The 13,260-nt window shown below is 40.9% G+C and overlaps 1 long non-coding RNA gene across 1 annotated transcript; it reads right to left on the bottom strand.

Annotated features, from left to right (window-relative positions):
- Positions 1-1,268: 1,268 nt before the first annotated feature.
- On the bottom strand, positions 1,269-5,878 carry LOC116627964. The gene is made up of 3 exons (XR_004298556.1): positions 5,695-5,878; positions 4,263-4,354; positions 1,269-1,414 (listed from the first exon to the last, which is right to left on the bottom strand). It is a non-coding gene; the product is annotated as an uncharacterized LOC116627964 (long non-coding RNA).
- Between the last annotated feature and the right edge of the window lie 7,382 nt (positions 5,879-13,260).

The following is a 13,260-nucleotide window of genomic DNA, read 5'->3' on the forward strand; positions in this document are numbered from 1 at the left end:
CAGTCTTGTCTCAGAAATCCTAGTATGTATAAACTGTAATCATCTTCTCAAGCCCTTCATACACACCAGCCTAGGACATTTTAGAGCAATGTATGGTTATTTTGTCCCCTACTCACTTTCTTCTTGAGAACCAGGGTTACTGGACTGTTGATCAACTCCTTTTCCTCCTCCATACTTCTCTCTCTCACTCATGGTGTCAAGGTAGACAATGTGTAGCTTGGACTGGGACACATTGATCTAATCCAAGTCTCTCATTTGCTCTGTATCTTGGTCACCCCCTTTATTGGAGGAGACCTGCAGTGCATAGGGTGGAAACTTTTCATAAGGTTTCACAGGTTTTTTTCTCCTTGTCACATCAGTTGATCTAGTCTAGTTTCTTTCTTTTTTTTTTTTATTTTTTTTTTCTTTAAGATTGTATTTATTTGTGAGAGAGAGAATAAGAGACAGAGAGCATGAGAGGGAGGAGCGGACTCCCTGCTGAGCAGGGAGCCTGATGTGGGACTCGATCCCGGGACTCCAGGATCATGACCTGAGCCGAAGGCAGTCGCCCAACCAACTGAGCCACCCAGGCGCCCTAGTCTAGTTTCTTTCTGTACCCTGGAACTCTTCCTGCCAAACCCAGACCAGCTCTTGGGCCTATTACAAGGGTAAAATAGGAGACATCCAGCAGACTGTGTAGCCCATGGTCTGCATGAGGGAAGAGGTCTATTTATAGAACACTGTGCTCACACATGATCTAGCAATTGTGGGTCTCTTGACACTGGCAGGGCCAACTCTAGAAGTTTTATCCAGCCTTCTGTGGAGCTGCTGCTCACCTGTGAATGTGAAGCTAAGTTACATTGAACCTGAGCTTCAAGGCCTGCACAAAGTGATTTGGAATATTTTCTAAGTTTAGGTTTAGCATCTACACTGTGCTGTTAAGATGACAAGGCATTTCCACATCTTTTGCCTCATTTGATCCTCATGACAACCTGATGAGATATTCTTATCTCCATTTTTGTATAAAAATATTAAAGAATAATAAATTAATGCCTAACATTCATCAAGCACTTGCTATGTCACAGATAGTGTTCTAAGCACTATGTATTTACAGGCATACCACAGAGATATTGCAGGTTTGGTTCCAGACCACTGCAATAACATGAATATATAAATAGTAAGTCAAATGAATTTTTTTGTTTCTCAGTACATATAAAATTATTTTACATGATACTATAGTCTATTAAGTATGCAGTAGCATTATGTCTAAAAAATATTCATACCTTAATTCATAAGTAGTTTATTGCTAAAAATTCTAACCATCTGACCTTCAATGAATCATAATCTTTTTGCAGGTGGAGGGTCTTGCTTTGATGTTGATGGCTGCTGATTGAGCAGGGGTGGTTGCTGAAGGTTGGGTTGGCTGTGGCAAGTTCTTAAAAAAAGACAACAATGAAATTTGTTACATCAATCCTTTCACAGACTATTTCTCGGCAACATGTGATGCTCTTTGATAGCATTTTACTCACAGTAGAACTCCTCTCAAACTCTGCCACTGCTTTATCAACTAAGTTTATATAATATTCTAAATCATTTGTTGTCATTTCAACAATTCACCAGGAGTCGACTCCATTTCAATAAACCACTTTCTCTGCTCATCCATAAGAAGCAGTAAGTTTTGGGGCGCCTGGGTGGCTCAGTCAGTTAAGCATCTGCCTTCGGCTCAGGTCATGATCCCAGGGTCCTGGGATTGAGCCCCACATCGGGCTCCCTGCTCGGCAGGAAGCTTGCTTCTCCCTCTCCCACTCCCCCTGCTTGTGTTCCCTCTCTCACTGTGTTTCTCTCTGTCAAATAAATAAATAAAATCTTAAAAAAAAAAAAGAAGCAGTAAGTTTTGTTGAGATTGTAGCAATGCAGTTACATCTTCAGGCTCCACTTCTAATTCTAGTTTTCCTGTTATTTCCACCACATCTGCTGTTACTTCCTTCATTGAAGTCTTGAACCCTCAAAGTCATCTATGCGGGTTGGAATCAACTTCATCCAAACTCCTGTTAATGTTGATATTTTGACCTCTTCCCATGAATCACAAATGTCTTTAATGGCACCCAGAATGGTGAATCCTTTCCAGAAGGTTTTCAATTTAATTTGCCCAGATCCATCAGAAGAATAACTACCTATGGCAATTATAACCTTACAAACTGTATTTCTTAAATAATAAGACTTGAAAATCAAAATTACTCCTTGATCCATGGGCTGCAGAATGGATGTTAGCAGGTGTGAGAACAACATTAATCTCATTGTACATCTTCATCAGAGCTCTTTGGTGACCAGGTGCATTGTCAGTGAGCAGTAATATTTTGAAAGAATTCTTTTTTTCTGAGCAGTAGTTCTCAACAATGGGCTTAAAATATTCAGTAAACCATGTTATAAAAAGATGTGCTGTCCTGCTATGAGGAATTTGAGAAACAAGACAGAGGATCATAGGGGAAGGGAGGGGAAAATGAAACAAGATGAAACCAGAGAGGGAGACAAACCATAAGAGACTCTTAATCTCAGGAAACAAACTGGGGATTGCTGGAGTGGTGGGGGGTGGGAGGGATGGGGTGGCTGGGTGATGGACATTGGGGAGGGTATGTGCTGTGGTGAGCACTGTGAATTATGTAAGACTGATGAATCACAGACCTGTACCCCTGAAACAAATAATACATTATATGTTAATTTTAAAAAAAGATGTGCTGCCATCCAAGTTTTGTTGTTCCATTTATAGAGCAGAGGCAGAGTGGATTTAGCATAATTCTTAAGGGTCCTAAGATTTTCAGAATGGTAAATGAGCATTGGCTTCAACTTAAGGTCACCAGTTGCATCAGCCCCTAATAAGGGAGTCAGCCTGCCCTTTGATGCCAGACGTTGACTTCTCCTATCCAGCTATGAAAGTCCTGGATGGCCTCTTCTTCCAATAGAAGGCTGTTTCATCTACACGGAAAATCTGTTGTTTAGTTTAGCCACCTTCATTAATTATCTTAGCTAGATCTTCTGTATACCTTGCTGCTTCTATATCAGCATTTGCTGCTTCACCTTACTCTTTTATGTTATGGAGATGTCTTCTTTCCCTAAATCCCATGAACCAGCCTCTGCTAGCTTCAAACTTTTCTTCTGCAGCTTCCTCACCTCTCTCAGCCTTCACAGAATTGAAGAGAGTTAGGGCCTTGCTCTGGAGTAGGCTTTCACTTAAGGAACAGTTGTGGCTGATTTTATCTATCCAGACTCCTAAAACTTTCTCCATATTCGCAGTCAGTCTGTTTCACTTTCTTATCATTCGTGTACTCACTGGAGTAGCACTTTTAATTTCCGTCAAGAACTTTTCCTTTGCATTCATAACTTGGCTGTTTGCACAAGCAGTCTAGCTTTCAGCCTATCTCGGCTTTCAACATGTCTTCCTCACTAAGCTTAATAACTGCTAGGTTTTGATATAAAGTGAGACATGTGACTCTTCCTCTCACTTGAACACTTGGAGGCCATGGTAGTGTTATTACTTGGCCTAATTCCAATATTGTTGTGTCTCAGGGAATAGGGAGGCCTGAGTAAAGGGAGAGAGATGGGGCTGAGATGGGGGTGGTGGGCAGCCAGTTGGCAGAGCAGTCAGAAAACACACATTTATGGATTAAATTTGCCATTTTATATGGGTGTGGTTCATGGCACCCCCAAATGATTATAATAGTAACATCAAAGATAACTGATTACAGATCACCATAGAAATATAATAATAATGAAAAAGTTTGAAATATTATGAGAATTACCAAAATATTATACAGAGACATAAAGTGAGCAAATGCTGTTGGGAAAATGATGTCAATAGACTGGTTCAATGCAGAGTTGCCAACAAACCTTCAGTTTGTAAAAAACACAATATTTGCAAAGTGCAATAAAATGAGGTATGCCTATATTAACTCATATTTACCTCACAACAACCCTGTAACTTTATTACAATTATCCTAATTTTAGATTAGGAAACTAAGGCTCGGAAAGGGTAAGGGATTTGCTCGAGATCATACAGATCCACCCACTGACTTTGGAGTGCTCTGGCACCTGCTCCTGTAGGAAGTGGTAGGTCCTCAGACCCACCAGACATGCTCTAATGCTTCGTGTCCTTCGCTGTACTGATGTGCTCAGCCGCCTAGCGAGGCTGGCCCTTCCCACTTGCAGCTCCCCCGTGCTCCAGGCCTACCTGGGAGCTCAGTGTGCAGGAGCCTACTGGAACTTAACCTGAGGACTGACAGACTGACCTGTGAGCCCAGGTGCAATGACGCCCTGCACCTGCTGAACTCCCAGCTCCTGAGGATGTCTGTGCTGAGGAAGGTGGTCTTCCATACTGTGCCTATATGATGAAATCGAAGAAATGCTGTAATTCTTTTGTTGTTATATTTGAGGAAAACTTCATGATTACCCAAGGAGTTGAATGATATACACTTTAAGTTTAGATTTTAAAGGGAAAAAAATTAAATGTATTATTTATTGACCCTTGTTAAAAAACAGTGGTGGTGCCTTATTGGAGCATAGGTACCCTGGCTCCAGAGCCCACACATATAAATACTATGTATGTTATTTGGGCTTAGAAAGGTTGAAAGCTTGACTCACTAAGAGCCACAAAAATTATCAGATGGTAGATACTAGACTGGACACTAGGCTTTCTGACTCCATATTCTGTGCTCTTTTAACTGTGTATTTATTTATTCACTCACCTAATAAACATTTATAAAGCACTATTATGAGCCAAGCACTGTACGAGGCCTTGGGCATAAAATTGCTGCTCATAAGTAACACATAGGAAGAGAGACAAGTAAACCAAAAACAAAGCATAGCCTGCTGATTGAAAGCATAGTTTTCATACCCAATGTATATGGGTTCAAATCATAATGCCACTCACATTAGCAGTAGGACCTGAACCTTGATATCCTCATCCATAAAATGGATATGATAATATCAGTACTCTTAATAGACTGTCATGGTGATGACTGAATGCATTAATATATGCAATAAACTTAGAAAGTTGCCCAGCACATAAGTATTAGATGCCATTATTATTATTATCATTATCATCATCATCATCATCATCATTGTTGCTATTGGTGGTAGTGGTAGTTTCTCTGTTCTATGATGCAGTGCCAATGACTAAGGAAGAGCCCAAGGATGTCTGGAAGGAGAACTGAGAAGAGGTAGGCAAGGGTCAGATCATACAGAACTTTGAATGTTATGTACTATGCCAAGCTATGTAGCAGAATGGGATTGGAGCAGAATCTCCAAAGAGGTGGTTTACTAATACCTACATTTCTGCTATTTCAAGGAAGAACAGGCTGGGTGATCAACCTGTATGTGTGGCCTAGTGCCCCTAGCATGCAGCAAACTTTTTTTCCATAGCTCATGGTCACAAGAGTGAATAGCTGGGAGTGGCCATATGAACTGCTGGTCTGTTTTGAAAAAAACTCAACACTTCCTCAGTTGTCAGCAGCCTTCTGCTCTACCTGGTAAGAGCTGTAAGTCATCATATAATGCCCATGGCCTCGGGCAGTGAGTGGCCCAGGAGTAATGAAGATTGGACAATGGCTTTTGGAGCTGATTTCTGTAAAGTGAGGATTTGGAAGCAGGGTGGGTAGAGAGAAAAAGGATGTGACATTGCACTGGGCTGCTGGGTAGTCTGAGGCCAAAGGAGTCAGATACCTTAAGAATCTAGTCAGAATGTCTTCCAAACAGCTTGAGATGTTTCAATCTGCTTACAGGAATGTGCTTCCTAAAATCATACATTCTGACAAGGGCTTGACAAGCCAACATCATTTTTAAGGCCATTGATGTTTTTTGGTTGTTTCCCATCTTCTCTTTTTCCAAGGTCACTTGCTTGAGCTGCTAGGCCCTGGGGAGTCTGGAAAGAAAAATAACAGTTATTCTTCACATTTGTACAATGCTTCATGATTTACAAAGAGCTTCCACACTCATCGGATTCTAAAGTAACCCTGGAAGGGAGGCAGGGCAAGCATTTGCATGGTCATCATTTCCTATTTTATAAATGAGCAAATTGAGACAAAGAGAGGGAAAGGCCCATGCTCAGAGTCACACAGCCAGTGAGTGGTGGAGCTAGGACTATGTATTAGTTTTCTATGCTGCACAACAAATTACCACAAGCTTAGCTGTTTAAAACACCACATATTTCTTATCTCCCAATTCCTTTTCTCAGAAATCTGGGCATTGCTTAGATGAGTCCTCTGCTTCAGGTCTTGCAAGTCTGCAATCAAGGTGTTGGTCAGGGCTGGGTTCTCATCTGGAGGCTCAGCTAAGGAACAATCTGCTTCCACACTCATGTGGTTGTTGGTAACATTCAGTTCCTTGCAATTGTAGGATTCATGGCAGCTTGTTCTTCAAAGCCAGCAAGGGGAGAGGGAGCGAGTCTGCTATCAAAATGGTGTCATATAGGGGCGCCTGAGTGGCTCAGTCGGTTAAGCATCTGCCTTCGGCTCAGGTCATGATCCCAGGGTCCTGGGATTGAGTCCCACATCAGGCTCCCTGCTCTGCAGGAAGCCTGCTTCTCCCTCTCCCACTCCCCCTGCTTGTGTTCCCTCTCTCACTGTGTCTCTCTCTGTCAAATAAATAAATAAAATCTTAAAAAAAAAAGATGGTGTCATATATAACATAATGTAATCATGACAGTGACATCCCATTACATTTGCCATATTCTACTGGTTGGGAGCAAATCATAGGTTATATCCCCACTCAAGGGGAGGGGATTATACAGGGACATGGATACCATAAAGTGGCTATTATTGCTGCCATCTTAAAGTCTGTTTGTCATAGACTCCAACCCAGCCTTTTCTGACTCCAAATCCAGTGATCTTTCCACTGGATCACATTGTTACTGCCAGGGATGCATGATATCCATTCCTACTACTCCCAGATGTGTGCTCACTTATTCAAAGGTATATTTGCCAAGCACAGAGTAGAGGAAATCTAAGAAGCCTGCTCTGCCATTAAACTTGTGCCCTGTGTTACACAGCCTAGGGTCCTAACCAATTGACATATGAACACACTCCCATTTTCTTAACTTAGAAAAAACAATTTGTCACTTCTAAAGATGGAATGTTGTTTTGGGATAATTTTGTGCAAACCCTGAGCTTGTTATCTTCAAAAAAGGAGGCATGCCTTTTCATTTTAGGAGACTTCAGCTCTTATCCTGACAACTTCCAAACTACATATAAAGGCAAAGGGAGTCATGTTGTATTTTCCTTCTTTTGCCTTTGTAGCTTAACCTCATTAGTTTGATCCCATTAATGACTGTCAGAGAAGATGTGGCCTTGGAGGAAAGGGGTTAAAGAGAACTCTTCAAATCTCCCAGCCAAGACCAGAAAGCTCTCTGTGGATTACAGTAGGGGATAGCGCAACTATTCATTATTTCATTTCATTTCGTTTCATTATTTCATTTCATTTCATTTCATTTCATTTCATTATTTCATTTCATTTCATTCATTCAGTCAGTCATTCAAGAAGTATTTATTGAGCACTTCTTTGTGTAAGGTGCCATTCTAGGTACTAGCAATACTGAGATCACCGTCCTTACATTCAAAAAGCCCACAGAAAAGACTCAAATAAGAAAACAGGGGCGCTGGGTGGCTCAGAAGGTTAAGCATCTGTTTTTGGCTCAGGTCATGATCCCAGTGTCCTGGGATCAAGCCTTGCATCGGGCTCCTTGCTCAGCAGAGAGCCTGCTTCTTCCTCTCCCTCTGCTGCTCCCCCTGCTTGTGCTCTCTCCCTTTCTCTCTCTCTGTCTGTCTCTCAAATAAATAAAATCTTTTAAAAAAAGGAAACAATCAGAAGGCAGTAGAACTGCTTTAATGGAGGTATGCACAGAGCCTGTAGAACTCTGAAGGAGTGAGAAAAGAGAAGTGCTTACTTAAGATGGCAAACCCAAAGCTTCCAGGACCAAGCAAATGAATCAAACAGGTGGTTGCAGGGAGTAATGGAGTTTGTACTAAACTGGACGGTATTGTAATAAAAAAAATGTAAATGCCATTTGGTCCTACTAAAACATAGCCTATAAGCAGCCCATTTGTGACCCCAGTTTAGACAAAGGAGGTAGTGTTTGTGCTATGATTTAAATGATAACAGCAAATACTTATATAGAGGCTACTATGTACCAGCTATGCTTATAAACAATTTAAATGTATTAATTCATTTATTCTCCATAACATCCTATTAGGTAGGTACTTTTATTAGCCCTATTTTATATATGGGGAAGTAGAAACCCAGAGAAGTTAGATAATTTGCCTGAGGTCACATAGCTAATAACCAGAGCTAGAATTTAAAATCAGGCAGCCTGGTTTCAGAGCCCAAACTACATATATGTATACATGTACATCTTCAGCTTTTGCTAAAAGATGATTAAGGGGTTGCAAGGTGGTAAGAAAACATGCCATGCAGAAGAAACCATATGTGCAAAGATGGAGACCTAGAGAGTTTGATGGATTCCAGAGTCTATAAACAGTGTAGTATTTCTGGAACAGCAAGTTTGTGTTTTGGGGTGGTGGTTTGGGGATAGGTGGAGCAGGATAAGGGGATGGATAGAGATAAATTAGGCTAGACAGAAAAAAACAACAAAGTACTTGTATGTTGTGCAATGATCATATTCATTCCTTGGATACACATTTATTAAGCACTTGTATGCCAAACACAAGGCATTGTGCTAAGTACTAAGATAGACCTAGGCACGAAGTGTTTGGGGATGATGGGTTCAGAGAAGGGGCATTAAATTCAGCATGAGGAAATCTGAGAGAACTTCCCAGAAAAATGGTTAGATTGACCTAAGTCTTGATGGATAAGTAGGGGTCGACTGGCAAAGGAGACTGGAGAGGGCATTGTAAAGAGAGGGAACAGGGTATACAAAAGCATTTCTGAACTCAGGGTAAAAATGACCTTTCTTCTTATCTCAACTTTTCCTTTTCCTTTCTATCCTCTTACCTATTCACATGTCACAATGGGAAATAAAAAGCCAGACAAGAATTGAACTAGTAGTTGCTCCACAGGATTTCCACATTTTGACATACCTAAGAGAGGCAAGGGGAATAAGTCTGGGGTTAGAATAACTGAGTTTGGGCTCAGGCACTTTATTCACATTAAGTCCAATAAACTCAGATCATCAATCAACCCTGCAAGCTTTTCCTTTTAGCTCTTCATCCCCATTTTATAGATAAGGAAATGGAGGCTTAGAGAAGTGATGCTACCTGTTCAAAGTACTCTGCTAGTAAGTGGCACAATTTGGAGTTTGAACCCAAGACTGTTTGGCTTCAAAGCCTGTATTCTCATATTCTCAACCTCTGAGAATCTTCTTTCAACCAAAAGCAATTCTATCTCTTAGTAACAATAGCTAAAAATCATTTATTGCAAGTTTGGTCCACAATTCCAAACTGCTTCCTTCAACATGTCATTCCTCTGAGTCTTGGCTTTCTTAGTTATAAAATGAGGCTGTGATGGAAATTACTATTCAGTTCCTTTCTACTTTCAGTAATGCAGGAATATTATTCTTCTTTGTCATCTTAAAGTTAAATGTGGCTCACTGACTTCCTCTCACCAATGCAATATGAGCAGAAGTGATGTGTGTCATTTTAGGGTGGAAGCATTAAAGAGATCATGTGATTATCTGTCCTCTCTTGCCCTTGCTACTAGACAACATTTCAAATTGTAGTGCTTCCATTACCTTGGTTTCTGTGTGAAGATGACATGGACCAGAGTCTTTTATTGACCAGCAAATAAATACATTGAATGAGTAAAAATATATACTTTCATTGGTTTAAAGCCACTGAAATTCTGGGATTGTTTCTTACCTCAGCATAACCTATTATATTCTGAGCAATATAGAGGTAAATGCTATCTCATGGATTTATTGTGAAGATCAATGAAATAATGGGGGTGGAAGTGTTTTATAAACTCTGAAGCTGTGTGCTCATACCATGTATTATTACATGCCAAGTGGTATATCTGAATGCAGATCCTATTGAGTTGTGTTCTAATAGATTTTCACAAATAGAATTTTTGTAGACACTTACATTGCATTTTTTTACACTATAGGAAGATATTTAGTTTGCATAATGCTCTTATGTGGGAGGTTTCTCTTTTGATAGGGAGGGAACCAACTCTGAGATCTGAAGACTTCTCAAAGACTATGAGTAGCTGATAACAAGTCACTCTGAGCACAACAGTTACTAATAGCTCCATTTTCTTTTTGTCTAGGCTCAAACAAACAATTGGGGTGGGGGAGAAACCCCACTCCTCCCAAAGAGCAGCTCTGGATCCTACCTCTCCTAGAGCAGAGGAAAGGTTCTTGGATTGTAGGCTTGATAGTTCCAAGTCACTAATTCCACCAGATGATGACTTGCAAACATTAGCCTGAGAGGGCTAGTCATGACGTTTGTCATGTAGTGTGGCTTGGATCATTTACGAGCATGAGAAAAGGTCAGCCCTTCCCCCAGCACTTTTTTCACTTGAGCCCAACAAGGTTACCATGGAGAAACTGAGCACTAAGGGAGTTTGTGGGCAAAAGAGGAACCCAGACCTAAAAAACATCTGCTACTGGTCTCTCCCTTATCCATGAGACTCTAATCACAATAGCTATCTTTTTCTTCTTTGAACATAGAGGTTATTCCTAAGAACATTTATGCTTCCTGTTCTCTCTGACTAAAATGCTCTTCCCACAGGTCTTCCCATGCCTGCCTCTTCTCACCATTCAGATTTTAGCTCAAAGGTAATGCCTCAAAGAAGCCTTCTTTGTCCCTTTTAGTGTTATCCCCACCCCAATTGCTCCCTATGTCCTTACCCTAATTTAGTTTACATTAGAGCATGTATTATCAATCTTATGTTATATTTTATATTTATTATTTATTTTATATAGTTATTTATTTCTTATATATTTATTTTATGTTTTGTTATTTATTTATTTATTTATTGAGTGAGTGAGAGCACATGCAAGAAGGAGGAAGGGCAGAGGGAGAGGGAGAGAGAGAATCCTAAGCAGGCTTCATGCTCAGCATGTAGCCTGATGCAGGGCTCACTCAATCTCATGACCCTGAGATCATGACCTGAGCTGAAATCAAGTCAGATGCTTAACAGACTGAGCCACCCAGGCATCCCAACTTTGTTATTTATTTTTATACATGTATTTATTTGGTATATATAATATATTCATTTTTTATTTTATTTGTCTCTTTTGTTCATTTGCTCTACCTTCAGTGTCTAAAACAATGTTTGGGACATAGTAGGTGCTCAAAAAATATTTCCTGAGTTCATGAGCAAACAATATTCCTCCAACAGCAGAGCAGCATTTCTCAAATACATACCCTAAATTCTAAGTGTCTTTTGGAAGTGCCAGTGGCATGGGAAAGCAAATATAAACTTATTTATATTTTGACATCTTTCAGCAATCAAACACCGTGCTGTGACTTTCTTTTATCTTTTATTCAATTAACAAATGCTTATTGAGCACCTAAGGGAAGAAGAATATAGAAGAAAGCCCTGGGCCTATGTTCCTGTCTTTATTCTTCTGGATGACTTCTAAAATATTACTGAGAAAATAAACAGGCAATAACATCAAAGAAAGTTCTGAAAAGGCTGGGCAATAACAGGGAGAGGTACTAGATACTAAAACCTTTTATAAAGGACACTGTCAATGGATAAATGGATAAATGGAATATTACTCAGCCATAAAAAGAATGAAAGCTTGCCATTTGCAACAACATAGATGGATTTAGGGAATATAATGCTAAGTGAAATAAGTCAGAGAAGAAAAATACCATATGATTACACTCATATGTGGAATTTAAGAAACAAAACAAACACACAAAAAAGAGACAAAAAAACTGACTCTTAATATAGAAAACAAACTGGTGGTTGTGTGAGAGGAGGTGGGTGGGGGGATGTGTGAAATAGGTGAAGGGGATTAAGAGTACACTTATACCGATAAGCACTGAATAATGTATAGAATTGTCGCATCATTATATTATATACCTGAAACTAATATAACATTGTATGTTAATTATATTTCAATAAAAAAACTTTTTACAAAGTAACAGTAACAGAAATGCAGTGGGAAGGAGGACTTAAGGTGGTGGAGTAGTAGGGGGACCCTATGCTTGCCTCATCCCTTGAACACAGCCAGATAAATATCAAATCACTGAACACCCAAGAAACTGATCTGAGGACTGAGAGAACAAGGTGTACATCTAGAGGCAGAAAACATGGCCACATTGTGGAAGGTAGGAACTGTGGAGAGTTGATTTGGGGGAGAAAAGAATTGCAGGTGCTGTGGCGGGAAGGGAGCCCTGATTATGGAGAGAGGAGTGAGAGAGAAAGAGAGAGAAAGAGTGAAAGCATCATGCAGGGGATTACATAAGAAAAACTCTTCCCCAAAACCATTGACTGGGAAAAGGAGACGGGCTCAAAGTCTGAAGTTTTAGAAGTCCCTGCCATTGCTGGGGTCGTACCTGGCAGGCTTAGTGGTGCTCCAGTGGGGAAGGAGGTGGAGGCCAAGGAGTGGACAGTGTGGTCTGAGGATCCCCTGGATCAAAAGGGGAGAAACAGTTCCCCTTCTTGAAGTGCATTTGGGAGAGGTGGCATGGCCTCTCTGGGGACAAAAGAGCTGGGCACTAATATGCTGCCCTATTCATTAGCATAGGAACAGAGACACCTGCTGAGGACAGCAAACCTTGGTGCTGGCTTTTTGCTGCACTTTACCTTAAACTCCAAACCACTGCTCAGTCTTGCAACTGCTTTTCTGAGACAAACTGGCACCAGCCACAGTGGCAAGACCGTCCCCCAGAGGATAAGTGCAGGTCTGCACTGCACTGGGTCCCTAAAATTTGGAGTTTTGAAACCCAGCCATGCGCCTGAGATAAAAACATAGGGAGTATTGTGCTTCCTGGGAGGCAGACAGCTTGGACACAGGGTGGAGGCAGGGATTTGATGGAAGCCAGAGACACAAGAGGGGAGATTGTTTGCTCTTCTGTGAGGGCTTCCTGAAGAGTGGTGGGCATGAACTCCCTGTTCAGGGGATGAGAGAGCAGGCCAAAGTCATTTTCTCCCTTCCAATCAGCACTGATAGACTTCAGTGAGCAACAGAGCACCCCCCAGTGGAGGCTGGAGACACTTACACCAAGTCCCACCCACCAAGCCCTGCAGGTGGCATCTTTACAAGGGCAAGCCTGATTGAGAACCAGCACAGCAGGCCCATCCCCCAGAAGATGAGCACAAACC

Source organism: Phoca vitulina, unplaced genomic scaffold, assembly GCF_004348235.1.
Source record: "Phoca vitulina isolate PV1807 unplaced genomic scaffold, GSC_HSeal_1.0 scaffold107, whole genome shotgun sequence".
NCBI lineage: Eukaryota > Metazoa > Chordata > Mammalia > Carnivora > Phocidae > Phoca > Phoca vitulina.